A 15,153-nucleotide genomic window follows, 5' to 3' on the forward strand; every position below is an offset into this window, starting at 1 on the left:
GGGAAAAATAAGAGACCCAGAATAGCTAAAGCAATCCTGAGTGAAAAAGTGAAGCAGGAGGTATCACAATACCAGACCTCAAATTATACTATAGAATTAAAGTAACAAAAACAGCATGGTACTGGCCCTGAAGCAGGCATGAAGACCAATGGAATAGAACAGAAGACACAGAGACAAACCCACATAAATACAGTTATCTCATACTAGACAAAGGCGCCATAAACATACATAGGAGAAAAGATAGCCTTTGAACAAATGGTGCTAGGAAAACTGCAAACCCATATATAGTAGAATGAAATTTAGCCCCTATCTCCCATCTTGCACACACCTCAACTCCAAGTGGATCAAGGACTGAGGCATTAGACCAGAAACCCTGCAACTTCTAGAAGGAAATATAGGCCCAACATATGAACATATTGGCTCAAAACTGACTTCCCTAACAAGACTCCTAAAGTATAAGAAGTAAAATTAGAAATCAAGAAGTAAGATGGTATCAAATTAAAAAGCTTCTTCACAGTAAAAGAAACAATTAAAAGTGTGAAGAGAGAGCCTACGGAATGGGAAGAAATCTTTGCCACCTGCTCCTCAGACAGAGCATTAATCTCCAGGACATACAAAGAACACAAAAACTTAACACTCAAAAACCAAATAACCCAATCAATAAATGGGCAAAAGAATTAAATAGACACTTCTCAAAAGATAAAATACAAATGGTCAACAAATATATGAAAAAATGTTCAACATCTCTAGTAATAAGGGAAATGTAAATTAAAACTCCACTGAGATTTCATCTCACTCCAGTCAGAATGGCAATTAACAAGAACACATAAACGTTGGCAAGGTTACAGGGGGAAAGGTACATTCATACCTTGCTGGTGGGACTCCAAATTAGTGCAACCCCTCTGGAAAGCAGTATGGAGATGCCCCAAAAACTAGGAATAGAACCACCATATGACCCAGTTATCACACTCCTTGGTATGTATCCAAAAGTTTTAAGAATCAGCATACTACAGCAATGCAGCCACATCAATGTTTACAGCAGCACAATTCACAATAGCCAAGCTATGCAGCCAACCTAGGGGCCCTTCAATAGAAGAATGAATACAGAAAATGTGGTATATAATATAATGGAGTAATACTCAGACATAAAGAAGAATGATTTTATGGCATTTGCCAGAAAATGGATGGAACTGGAGACTATCATGCTAAGTGAAATAAACCATTCCCCAAAAGTCAAAGGTGAAATGTTTTCTCCGATATGTGGAAGCTAATCCAAACTAACGTGGTGGGGGGTGGGTTAAAAAGTAGATGATTAGTGGAGTAGACAAAGGAGAATAAGGGAAGGGAGTAGGGATAGCATAGGAAAAGACAGTGGAATGAATCTGATCTAGCTTTCCTATGTACATAAATAAATATAGAGTGAATCTCACCATCATGTATATCCACAAGACACTAATTTAAAAAAACTATAAGTAAATGGCAGAAAGATCAGTAGAGTACAGGGAAGGGAACAAGGGGAAGGAAAGGGGAAGCACTGGGGACTGAATTATAACACATTATATTCCATGCTTTTAAAATTATGTCAAAATGAATTCTAATGTTATGTATAACTAAAAAGAACAAAGAAAAAAAAAGAAGATTGGTCAGTAGTGCAAAAGATTTCAATAAAAAATAGAAACCTACTACACTCTAAGATCACATTCCTGTAAGTATATAAAGATTGTGCATATAAATAATAGTAAATTATTTAATAATGCATAATAACAATGTCACAGTCATAACAGCCAACACAAACACATACATGGACATACACACAAACACACTCACAAGGGTAATGTAAGATGTGTCACATACTTAAGGGACCAAATAGTGTGTTCCAAGACCAACTCTGGGCTCTTAATGTTTTCTAAAGGCTATCATGTGTAACTCCAGTTTTGTATCATTTACACGGTTACAGGATAGGCAGAGAACTTTATTCATTCTGTATTTCAGAGTATTTTGTTGTTTTCAAAGAAAACAAGCCTTTTCTATTAGGGACATCCAGACACCCTGACATTCTCCAAAGCTGACAATGAGCAAAGATAACTCTGTCCAGACATTGTGTTCTATTAAATCCATTTAAGGGGGGAAAATGGGGTTCTGTATTCAAAATCATTTAGGAAATCTCTTACAGGAGACTTACAATGCACGCAAGCACAATAAAGACTCTGCAGAGTCTTGTAGTAAACAGAAGTTCTGTTGAACCCAGAAAATCCCCAAAGGAGTTGACTGCAGAACTCTTTGTTCTTTTTTCTTTGTGTATGTGATACCAGTTAACATCCCAAGGAACCACTGCTCTGAAAACACCTGAAGAGAATCCAGCTTAGATCATCTCAGAGTCAAAGTTGTTGCCCGAGAGCAATATCAGACATCAAGGGAGGAAAAGCAAAGAATTGATGGGTGGACCGGATCCATTATGGAATTAAAACACGTGTTCTTTGTCATTCTACAGCTGACAGAGTCTTCTATTTGCTTATTTCACAGTGTCTTCTTGGTCGTGCATTATTAATGCATTGAGTCAGCATACAGATGAACACAAAGAAATCTGTAATATATTATAACGAGCATTAAGGACCAGCATTAGTATACTGATTGGGTCTACATTTCTTGTGGCACTAAGTTCATTTAGGTAAGATGATAATATCAATACCAGATTGTTTTCCCCTCTGACTGGAGACACACAAGAAAAATGATCCACTAAAGAAGGCTAAGGGATGCTTCATGGATGTTGATGTTCTTCTTACACTAAGGCTGAAAGTATCCATTTTGGGGCCAAAGAAGCAAAATGTGTTGCTAACATTAACAACAAATATTCTTAATTCTTACTTCCATATTCATTCGTGATGATTAGGTATAAATTTTACTACAGAAGCCTAATTCCAAAAAAAAAAAAAAAAAAGAAGCCTAATTCCATTAATATGAATAACACTATTTCAGGATGTGTTAATTCAGATTCTTTTTATAAAAAGAAATTAAAATGCAACTTTATTAAGACTGAATAATGATTAAATTGATTGCCTCTAAGATAAAAAATATATATTTCTTTTAAGTAAATAATTTTAAAACATTTAAAAGCATCCAAACTCAAAAAAAGATATTCAATATGCGCAAATAATTTTCATTTACGGCTTATTTGCCCCAGGTGGTTTACATATGTGGTCATCTCAAAAAAGCATTTACTTTTAAAATTCTATAATTTAGACACTCCACTAGCTGAAGTTACATTTTTCTCTCATTTAGTATAAACTAATATATTAAACTAAAATTTATCCCATCAAAAAAGTTCTATTTCTATCTCTCAATGCTTCAGCTTACAAAGTAATGACCAATACCAGAGACACGATTGGATTAGACGATCCAACCCATATTGGCAATGGCTTTTCCCTCATCTTCCAGTCTCCTTCAGGCCAATCTGTGATTAGCCACCGAGTCTTGAGCTGTCTGGCTGGAAGTAGGGTGTCTACAGAGAAGAAAGCAGAATGCTGTTGCTTTCACTACGTGGATTAACCAGTTACTGTCATGGTCTGAATACGAATTGTCCCCCAAAAGCTCCTGTTAATGCAGGAATGTTCTGAGGTGAAATGATTAGATTATAAGAGTTGTAACCTAATTAGTCCATCCTAGTAGTTTGAATAGACTGATTGGATGGTAACCGTAGGCAGGTGGGGTGTGGCTGGAGGAGGTGGGTCACCGTCAGAGTGCCCTGGAAAGGTTCATTTTCCCCATGGCCCCTTTCCCCCACTTCTCTCTCTGTGTCCTTGCCGCCATGAACAGAGAAGCAATCCTCCACCACACCCTTCCACCATGATGTTCTTTCTGCCTTCCATTTGGCCCAGAGCAATGGAATTGGCCCACCATGAACTGAACTTCTGTAATCATGAGCCAAAATAATTTTTTCCTCCACTAACTTGTTCTTATCAGGTATTTTGGTCACAACAATGAAAAGCTAACACAGATATCATTCTTCTTGAGGAAAAGCCTAGAACAAATTATACCTTTTGGTGGAATCTGAGAGGAGATCCTGTGTTTGTCTGCCTAACTTCTTCATACTTGAAAAACAGGAGTCCATAGGTAAAGCCTTCTGCCTTTCTACATGCATTCAGTAAACCTGCCTACCACTGGAACACTTACTGAACAATTCCTATGGCCAACATTTCTGTTTACCACCATGAACACATTTACACCTCAAGACAATGCGCTCAGGAAGGCACTAATACTCATGTTTCAGTTGCAGAGGAAGATACAAAACAAGGTCAAAAATCTTACCCAAAGTCATACTGTGGATCTGTGATATTAACCCAGGGTAGGGTAGGCTGACCCAAGAGTCCATATTCTTAACCACGACTGTATTCTGCCTCACTGCAGAAAAGCAAATAACATGAGATCTCTACCTCAAAGTGTTTGACATTCCTTAAGGAATTTGAAAAGGCTCCACCTTTTAGACATGTTGATTTTTGAAAACAAATCACTTAACATAAGGTTTCCAAATACCAGTCCAAATTCAAATCCTTGATGCAAAGTTTTCACCCAATCAAGAAAAAACAAGAAAAATAACTACAATGTAGGGTAGAGAGGGGTAATGGAAACCCTCTATTCTTCGTGTCAAAATCTCTTCTAAAAAATAGCATCACGTGCAGCTATTGTCTTGTCTATGCCCTTACTTAATAAAATTACAAGTGAGCAAATCTAAGCTGGGTGTCCAATTTTTCTAGTATTACTGTTCTGTGAGCTTTCTGAGTCTGAAAATCAATGATTAACCTTTAAAAGACATTATGCTAAGTGAGATTAGCTACAACAGAAAGACAAATACTGCATGATCCCGCCTATGGGTGGAATCTAAACACACAGCAGCAGAGAGCAGAATGATGGCGGCCAGGGGCACCGGAGGGAGAAAGAAGGGGAGGCGCTGATTGAAGGACGCCAAGTTTCACTTACACAAAATAGGTAAGACCTGGAGATCGGCTATAGGACACAGTGCCTGCGATTAACCATAGGCACCATGGTTCTGTGTGTTTAAAACTTGGCTAAGAGGGTTGATCTTAGGTTAAGTGCTATTACCACAAAAGGGAAGGAAGGGAGTGGACAGACACTTTTGGAAATGATGGATGGATACATTGAGGGCACTGATAGGGAGGATGGCTTGATGGTTCATGGGTATGTGCTTATCTTCAAAACATGAAGTTGTGCATGTTTTCAATCTGTTCGGCATTTTGAATGTCAACCATCCCTCCAGAAATTGGTTTTAAAAAAGTATGATGACATGACATTTTCTTTGTAGCTAAGTCCCACTGAGATGACCAGTGGATGACCAAGGACAAACAGCCTACATGAAGACCTTTTAGGGGAAGTCATGCTCTCTCTCCTCCTCTGATGGCCCCTGAATAAAGAAGAGCTCTCCTGAGGGTTTTAGCAGCTTGTAATTTTCCACACCTTTTGCTCCAGTATCTTTATACATGCACAGCTTCTTCAAGCTGAAAACACAGTCTATTACCCTCAAGATAAATAACCTACAATTCCATCTCCTACCCTGAAGTAATTGCTAACTATTATTTTCAGAGTAAATAATTGTTAGAACCATTTACCGGTGAAGTAGTGGCATGTTTTGTTGAGTTCTTACAAATACCAAGAGAAATTGAATGTTTCTTGTGGCACACTGGTTGGGTTGCTAATTACATGTAATTGAGCCTGAGATCCTAGCTCTTTTCAAAAATAAAAATAATTAATGTCAAGCATATGCCACTGTAGCATATAGAAATCAACATTTCTTATAGAGCCATCTTCAAATTTTACTTTCTCTCAAAAAGTGAAGTATTATATAACTGAATTTATTTCAGTAGGATGAATCTGTTGGCTGAATTGCTTGCATGATAGTTGATACAGATGTCTTTATTTGGAATTTTGAAATTTTAACTGGTTATCTGTCATGTCAGCCAACATCAGAGTTCCCATTTTTAAAACATCCAATCTATTAGAATGGATTTCCCAAGATAATGTGCTACCTAAGTGAAAACAAGTAATAGGCCATAAGAACTATTCATAATATTCCATAATAATAATATTCATAATCTTCATAACAGTTCATAGAACTATTGGGAAAAATGAAATTTAATTACAAAGGCAAAGGTGATTCTATACCTTTAATTGCAACTTTAGAGCATCTTCATAGCACTGAAAAATGAATCTGACTTTATAATTTCAAAGTAAATAGAAAGTAAGAGAATAACTTTATTTCTATGACTCCAAAATTCAGAAAAAGTCACAGATCCTAGACTTACAGCCACTATACACAGGACAAAGCCAGAGTCAATCTTGCTGGAAAATCAATTAACGGATGAACACAAAAGAGTCCCCAATATGTAGTCAACTCTGCAGTGATCTTCTGTACCTCAGTGAACCCAAAGGTAAAGTTAACGTATGGCACAGGATCACACCTGGAGGGAACAGTGAACACACCATACACGGGCCAGAGGACTGAGATCGTAACTGTGGTTCTCCCCACTGTTTCCTTCTAAGTCACTTTGCCTCACAGAACCTCGAGATCCTCCTCTATTTCATGAAAGATGAAACTGAGTTGTCTACAAGAGCCTGCTGACCTTAGCGTGATTTAAACCAAGGAATCTTTTGTCGTTGTTGTTGTTGGGGGTTATGCTGGGGATCTGACCCAGAGCCCTGCCCATGCCAAGCATGTTCCTCCAGCCCCAAGAAATCATTTTTAAAGTAGTTTCATCATGGGATATGGATTAATCTTGCTCAACAAAAATTTTTATTTGCTATGTCTTAAGTCTGTTAATCTCCCCATTCACCCCTTCCATTCCTTTGTCCTCTTACAATGAAGAACGTGGGCCTTGAACCTGGAAAGTCTCCCACAGTCTGGACTATGCGGGTGCATATTCATCATGCAATTCAATGTCTTTCTGTCCTCTATTTCCTGGAAATAGAAAGTAGGTTCCAGAAATGGATGCATTGAAAGTTGTTTCCAGAACTGAATGCATTTAAATCCTCATTTGCATTAACTTACAATATTTGTAAGTAAGAGCAAATAATAACAGCAAGCACTTAAATTCAGATGGTATGAACCACGTCCCCACTTCTCCTCATTTGCCTAAGGCGTGACCTTTTTCCAAGGGGTGGTGAGGTGTAATAGACAATTCTCCACCAATGCCAAGGATTCTTTGTACTGGGAAGCCAGCTTTGGACTTTAGGCATTGGAATATGGATTTTATCCCAGTCTGGTCTTTGCAAGTTTCCCTTTGTTCTATTGGCATTCATCCCCTTTCTTCCTAGACCTACAGGTAGGTGTGTCATGAGGTGGCATAAATGATAGAGATATGCTGCCTATAAAGTATAAACCTATCTCTCCTAGGGAAACGAACTCCAGAAAGCAATTTTACAAACGGCATTTAGCAGGAAAAGCAAAAAGGGAGAGATGTTCCCTAGCATTGTCAAGGAAATGATTCTGCTACTAGCCATTACAGCTGCATCATCTGCAAAAATGAGTGTTCCATAGGCAGAGCAGATGTTCCAAAGCTGTGACATTTGTAAATATACATGAGAAACGTGAGTTGAAGATGCGACCTCACTCCATATCATATTTGAGAGTAACAGCAATTAGGCACATTGAAGATAATTGAGCTGAGAATGTAAGGATCTTTCTTCAAGCTAAATATAACTACAGAAAACATATTTTCAAAAAGTAAAATAACTCTCCCTGTTGCCTGCCACCACACAGTTGCAAATCAAGCCAGTTTACTTCTGAGGAGTTCAGGCAAACAGGGCTGATTTCACACCTTGGTTAAGAAAAATACATTGTCAATTCTTAAGTCATAGGAGAAATTAAAGCCTGGGCTGGATGGAAGTTAAAAGTAAACAGGGTTTTAAAAATAATTTTTTTTAGGAAGAATTTTTTTTTTTGGAAATAATCAAGAAAAAAGGGGAGAGGAGAATATTTGTTTCTCTTCACAATTTCAGGGAACCAGGACAAAGGCTTCACAGAGTCTCTATCTATAAGGAAGGAAAGAGGTAAAATGGTTGGTAGACATGTGGGCCTCCATTTCTTGCTCAGAAATAGCTAATTCATCCCATCCAAGGGCCTCCTCCTACTCATTGGTAGTGGCTTGCCTGGGCTGTTGTGAAGGATCCTAAGTGCAGTTCCACATCAGCAGGGAAGGTGTAAGGATCCATTAGAAATGTCTGCCAAGGGTGCTGCATTTGCAAAATGGCAGCATGAATAGACAAATATTTAGAATCCCTAAAAGGAAAAGGAGATCACTAAAGTTTCTTCTAGCATCTAGTCCAGCTCCATTCATCTTCAGAAGATGAAACTGGGGCCAATGGTGGTTCTGTGACTTGCCTGAGGTCTAGGGCCAGAACTCGAGGCTGGTCTTGATTTCCTGTGGCAATGTTCTTTCCACTGCTATAACAGATGAATCATGTTACTTTTCTAAAATGTTGAGAAACAGAGGAGATAAATGACGTGAGGAGAAGCAAAGGGGAGAGGTTAAAAAATAATTGAGGGACTAAATGAAAAAGAGAAAAAAATCAGCAGAATTGTTAGAGATGGGCCAGGAAACCGACTTGCATTTCAGGCTACAGTTGCTATGCAAAAATTATCTGTTTCCACATTTAGGGAATCAGAGACACTGACAAGTTCCCTACTGACAACTTCCTCCTGTCTGTGCACCTAGAGGACCTACCTGGATCCCCACCTCCATCCTTGAGATCTGCTCTCCCAGCCTCAGCTGGACAGACTGACTGCTGTCATGTAACTGTGGCTTCCTGGCCACAGATGATTGGACCAGGAATGGATAAATACTTGGGTCCACACTGGGCTAGTTGGACTTTTCCTTGGGAATTTGAAACTGGGACCTGGAGACAGCTATCATTTGATATTGTGTGCCTGAATAAGGAAGTGATCTAAAACGGAAAGCCATCTTTGGCCTGTAACAGAGAATGCGCGTTTGAAGAGAGAGGGAAGAATGCAACTGATGGTAAGAGCAACAAGGGACCTTAAGAACATGTGACCTTAAGAAGAGAAAGTTAGATTAGCTACCCTGCTTCCATATTTTGGGGGGACCTAGCTATACTCCAAACTTCCACGTTTCCTGTGGGCTTCCCAGAATCTAAGCTTTTATGCTTCAATTGCCTCAGGTGGGTTCTGTTCCTTGTAGGCCCCAGACCCCTGGCTAAATCAACTGAATCCTCATTGGTTTTCATTTTCTATAGACACAGTGACACTGCCGTGGGGAAGGGGGAGATGAGAAATGGTGGCCTATTAGGGACTTCATGTTTTCAGGAAATCCAAATTAATTTTCAATAAAATGCTGCTTTTTATGTGCTAAGTAAGCATTATGGCAATAAATCAAACTAAGTAAGATATCGGCAATAAAAAAAAATCTATCTTAATGATTAGCCTCATTATCCAAAGTTTATATTGCTATCATGCACTTCATAAACACTGAACCCAGAGTTTGGGCTGCAAAATCCTGAAAATGTGGCATCCACTTGATCTTCAGAAGTTACTAAAAGTCCCAGATGGTAAAGCCTGTAAAAACAACTGCAGAAAAAAAAATCAGTGTCTGTCTCCTGAGCATGATTCTGAGGCTGCAAAATTGGCTGGTTGGCATACGTAGAGTTCATAAAACTGTGATTAAGTAAAGACACCAGGCAAAGCCATTTAAGGACTGCCTTCTTCTATGAAAGCACAATGAAGTCAGGAGACACAAACTCTTTTAAGAGATGAAGAGATTCTGTAAGGGCCGGATTTTCAATTGTTTCTTCCTAATCTGGCTGCAAAAAGGAGAACACAGAGGGGAAACCCTGTGGAGATGTGGCCAGTGCAGACATGTGAAAAGAATGTGGCTTGCAAAGCGTTAGCGTCCACCACAAATTCTGGAGAACAAATTATCTCCAGAAGAAATTTTTCATCGTTTTACATTTTTTTTCAGTGCTTTTGCATAAAATGCTACTCTGGCTCTATTGTTTATTACTCCTTTTATTTGCTCCAAAACCACATTTAATGCTTGATCTCCAAAGAGATAAGCCTCTAGTGCTTTTCCAGGTTGTCAGTTTTTAAGGAGACCAGACATCTCAAAAAAGATAACTGGCGTGGTGAGGAGGAGCTGTGTAGCTCATGTTGCAAGGAGACTCAACCTTCCCAAGCTAAGTATCCTTGGAACTGGCCCAGAGGGCTGTAGCATTATCTTCTTTTGTCATTTACTTCCTTTAACAGCAGACCCTAAAGATGCTGTAGATCGGAATATGAAGTAAAATAATCTGGGAATAGTCAATCCAGTCTTGCTTTTAATTTTCAGACAGTAGAGGGTCTCGTACAAGACAGATGACCAATAAGTGGCTTTCATTTTGTCCTCTGGTATCCAATTGTGTCTATAAAAGACACTACTTGGAGCTTCTCTCTAGCATGTATCTCCTTCTTCAGCAAATGCCCCCACCCTGCAAACATGAAGGTCACTATCATTCCCTGTCACTGGTCCAAGAATAACCAGTTTCCCCAAGGGAAGGCAATTGCTTCTGATCTCACAGAAATCAGATTATCTCTAGGTCTCAACCTCTTAAAGATCTATACCAAATCCCCAATGCTACTTTCCACTTGCCTGAGGACCCAGCCTTCAAAACATGAAGAGGGACACATACAAACTATATTTAAACCACAGTACTAAGCCTGGATATGATGGTTCTTCTCTCACTGGATCCAGCTGCACTCTTTCTTCTGGAATTCCCTGCTATACCCATGCAGTCTTCCAATACAATTTCATCCTGATTCATCTACTATGAAAGTTACTAGCTACCAAAGACTGCCTCCAAGCAACAACAGTCATCCAAGCCTCATATACAATTTTGTAAACCATCACCACCATACCTCACTTCTGTGAGGAAAGATGTTCACTCCTCTGTGATAATACTCCCTTCTCAAAGGTGCCAAAAACATACAATGGAGAAAAGATAGCCTCTTCAACAAATGGTGCTGGGAAAACTGGAAATCCATATGTAACAAAATGAAATTAAACCTCTATCTCTCAGCCTGCAAAAAAATCAACTCAAAGTGGACCAAAGACTTAGGCACTAGAACAGAGACCCTATGCCTAATAGAAGAAAAAGTAAGCCCAAATCTTCATCATGTCAGCTTAGGACCTGACTTCCTTAGTAAGACTTCTAAAGCCAAAGAAGTAGGGCTGGGGAGATAGCTCAGTTGGTAGAGTGCTTGCCTTGCAAGCACAAGGCCCTGAGTTCAAGCCCCAGCACCTAAAAAATAAAGCCAAAGAAGTAAAATTAATAATCAATAAATGGGACAGTATCAAACTAAAAAGCTTCTTCACAGCAAAGGAAACAAAAATGTGAAGAGAAAGCCTATATAATGGGAGAAAATCTTTACCACACACACCTCAGATAGACCATTGATCTTCAGGATATATAAAGAACTCAAAAAACTTAACGCCAAAAAAAAAAAATCAATAAATGGGCAAAGGAACTGAACAGACACTTCACAGAAGAAGAAATATGATCAGTCAACAAATATATGAAAAAATGCTCAACATCTCCAGCAATTAGAGAAATGCAAGTTAAAACTATGCTGAGATTCCATCTCACTCCACTCAGAATGGTAATTACCAAGGATACCAGTAACAATAAATGTTGGTGAGAATGTGGGGGGAAAAGGTACACTTATACATTGCTGGTGGGACTGCAAATTGGTGCAACCACTCTGGAAAGCAGTATGGAGATTCCTAAGAAAACCTGGAATGGAACCACCATTTGACCCTATTATTCCACTCCTCATTATGTACTGGAAGGACTTAACACCAGCATACTACAAGGACACAGCCACATCAATGTTTACAGCAGCTCAATTCACAATAGCCAAGTTATGGAACCAACCTAGATGCCCTTCAACAGATGAATGGATAAATAAAATGTGGTACATATACACAATGGAATATTACTCAGCCATAAAGAATGACTTTATGGCATTTGCCAGCAAATGGATGGATCTTGAGAGTATCACGCTAAGTGAAATAAGCCAATCCCAAAAAACCAAAGGCTGAATGTTTTCTCTGTTAAGTGGAAGCTATCCCACAATAAGCGGGTGGGGTGAGAGGAAGAATAGAAATTCAGTAAATTAGACAATGGAGAATAGTGGAAAGGGAAAGACAGTAGAATGAGTCTGACATAATTTCCCATGTACATATTTGAAACCAACAGTGAATTCCACCATCATGTACGTCCATAAGAATGGCATCCCAACTAGAATAAGATATATTCCATGCTTGTATAATTATATCAAAATGGATTCTATCATGTATCACTAAAAAGAAACAATAAATTTTTTTTAAAAGTTTCCCTTCTCTCCCATAGGATTTTCTATTTAGTTGAAATGTATTTGTTTTATTTCCGTATCACCCCACTTTGCAGTATGTTTGTGAACAGTTCTGTACAGTCCCAAACACCTCATAACATTAAAACTTATGCTTCTCTTGAAGATGCCAGATGTGGTTTTATTAAAAATCTACAGACTGAAAGGAAAGTTTCCCAGCCCCCTCTTCTGACCAGAGTGTGGGAAGAGCCTGGGAGAAGGCCCTGCTGACAGAGATGTCCTCATGTCCTGAGGTCAATTACACCACATAAGCCAGGGAGCGCTGACAGGAGGGGACTGGAGCCAGGGTGACACGGACAAAGGTTACAGGCTCTCAGATTTCTCAACACTGTGCAGTTTTCTCTTGGCTTTCTTTTCTGTCTTTGCTCTCAGTGAGTATGAACATGAGCCTCAGAATTTGACAAAGATTAAAATCCCTGTTCTTTCCTTACTCGCTGTGTGACCTTGGGCAAGTTACTCTACCTCTCTCTGTGCCCTAGTGTTCTCACCTATGATCTACCCTCCCCAGCTAATGCAAAAGTTAGGGACCTGATGATTAAAGGGTTTAGAATACCTCCTAGTAAGCACTTTTTAAAATTGACTATTGTGTTCATTAACCATTAATACCACTATGGCACATCAAAAGGTAGAAATTTCAAGAAAAGGTCAGTCAAATTCAAAAGTTTAATTGTGCTTATAAAAAATAATGAACTTACTATAGAATAATTGCTAGGTCCATCAGGATTTTAAACATCCACCCACTCATTGGGTGCAGTGGCGCATGCTTGTAATCCCAGCAGCTCTGGAGGCTAAGGCAGGAGGATCAAAAGTTCAAGGTCAGCCATTGCAACTTAGCAAGGCCCTAAGCCACTCAGTGATACCCTGGCTCAAAATGAAAAATAAAAAGGGCTTGGGAAGTGACTCAGGGCTAAAGCACCTCTGAATTTAATCCCCAGTAATGGAGGAAAACTCAGAAACTCTATAATTATTGACTTGCCCATTTTTTTTAGATGTCGATAGACCTTTATGTTATTCATTTATTTATATGCAGTACGGAGAATTGAACCCAGAGCCTCATGCACAAAGTGTTCTACCACTGAGCCACAACCTCAGCCTTGATTTGCCCATTTTTAAAGCTACAAATTTGATCATCTTCTAATGAAAAATCTGACACAGGATCTAATAGATAAAATAAACACCTTGACGGCTAGAAGTTTGGGGAAAATTCTTTCTCAAAAGAAGATCAAAATAAATGATTAGTCTCAAGCTAATCACAGTGAACACCTGCTGTATACACCCTCACCATGTGCCAGGGTGGGTCTAGCCTTATGTCATTCAAACCTCATGGCAATGCTGCTAGGTAGGGGCCCTCAACATGCCCTGTATTACAGATGAGAGTTCAGAGTTGTGATGCTACTAACCTAAGCTAAAGAGGGTGACACTTGGCATCTGAGATTGTGCATTCAGCCCCCAGAGCCCAGGCCCTTGACATCTGCCATCAGTTCAAGGGGATTCTGCCCATGAGTATATTTGGGTCTCAGACTTTATAGGTATGCATCCTGGGTGCCCAGGTTTTGCATTTTGTGGTACAGATGACCAGACAGTTCAGATTCACCCGGGCAACCCTGAGTTTCAAGGTCTGACAGAACTGCACTCAGGCGTTCAGTAACATTGCATGACTAGTTCACGGATTAACAGGGGATTCTTCAATGGTCTCCCTTAGCATCTCTTAGTTGGAAAATTAGTTCCTCTCTGAAAGGAAATTAATTTTACTGATCACCTAGTACTTACAGATATTAGACATGTGTTATCTCATTAATCCTTCCAGTAGCACCTTGAGTGAGATATTACTGTCCCCATATATCTCCTTCCGATGCAGAGAAGCCAGAATAAGCAGGAAAGGGCTTACTATGGATAATAAATGGCTTTAAGGAATTTGTTGGGAGGCTGAAGAAATAGCCTCCAGAGACAAAGCTTCCAGGAATGCACCCAACGTCCCAAGAAGCCGCTCAGCCATGCCGCACTAGCTAGAGGAGTGGTAGGTATGGAGGAAAGGCCTCTGCTCCGGGGTGTCATGGACGCACATCAGATTGGCCCCTCGGTGCACATCAAGAGAACCCTTGCTGGACTGAGGCAGTGGAAATGCAACATGAGCTTTCCAGCTTCTGAGGCCTAGGAAAGCCCACTTGAAAAGAGGGCAGAGAAAACAGAGCTTCTGTTGATGGCCCCTAACCATGGTGTGCCGTCTCCATGACCCCTGAGCAGGCTGCTCCCACTCACTTTCCCAGTCTTGGCAGTTCTCAAAGCTGACTTCACATCTGCACCCAGACCTACTGAGTCCAACTGTCCATTTGAGGGCTGTCCACACTTGAGAAATGGCTGGTGGGGGCCCCCTGCACTGGATTTATCTTGTTTCTTCTATCCCATGAGCTCAAAGTCTTGTGTCCCCAAATGTCAGGTGATTTTCCTAAGTGTCTTGGCCTACCTGGCCTCTTGCTGTATCCACCTCCTGGCCAGCATCATTGCACTTGCTTTTTGGGATACCTGCCCCAGTTCTGGGAGACCTCAGGCTTCAGTGAGTATCCCAGGAGACTTTGTACAATATCCGTGTCCCCCAGATCCAAATGCTTTGAAGACAAACAGTCCTAGGATTCTAGTAGCAAAAGCAGTCCTGCTCTATACCGTCCCTGTGAGTCCCCATGACACAAACAAATGAAGGCTCTTTTGGCATTTTCCTGGCCCACTGT

At 39.9% G+C, this 15,153-nt stretch overlaps 1 protein-coding gene across 9 annotated transcripts in view; it reads right to left on the reverse strand.

Moving 5' to 3' along the window:
* KIAA1549L (KIAA1549 like) overlaps positions 1 to 15,153 on the reverse strand; it is a 253,214-nt gene that overhangs the window by 125,277 nt on the left and 112,784 nt on the right. The window lies entirely within an intron of this gene.

Source organism: Sciurus vulgaris (assembly GCF_902686455.1).
Source record: "Sciurus vulgaris genome assembly, chromosome: 11".
NCBI lineage: Eukaryota > Metazoa > Chordata > Mammalia > Rodentia > Sciuridae > Sciurus > Sciurus vulgaris.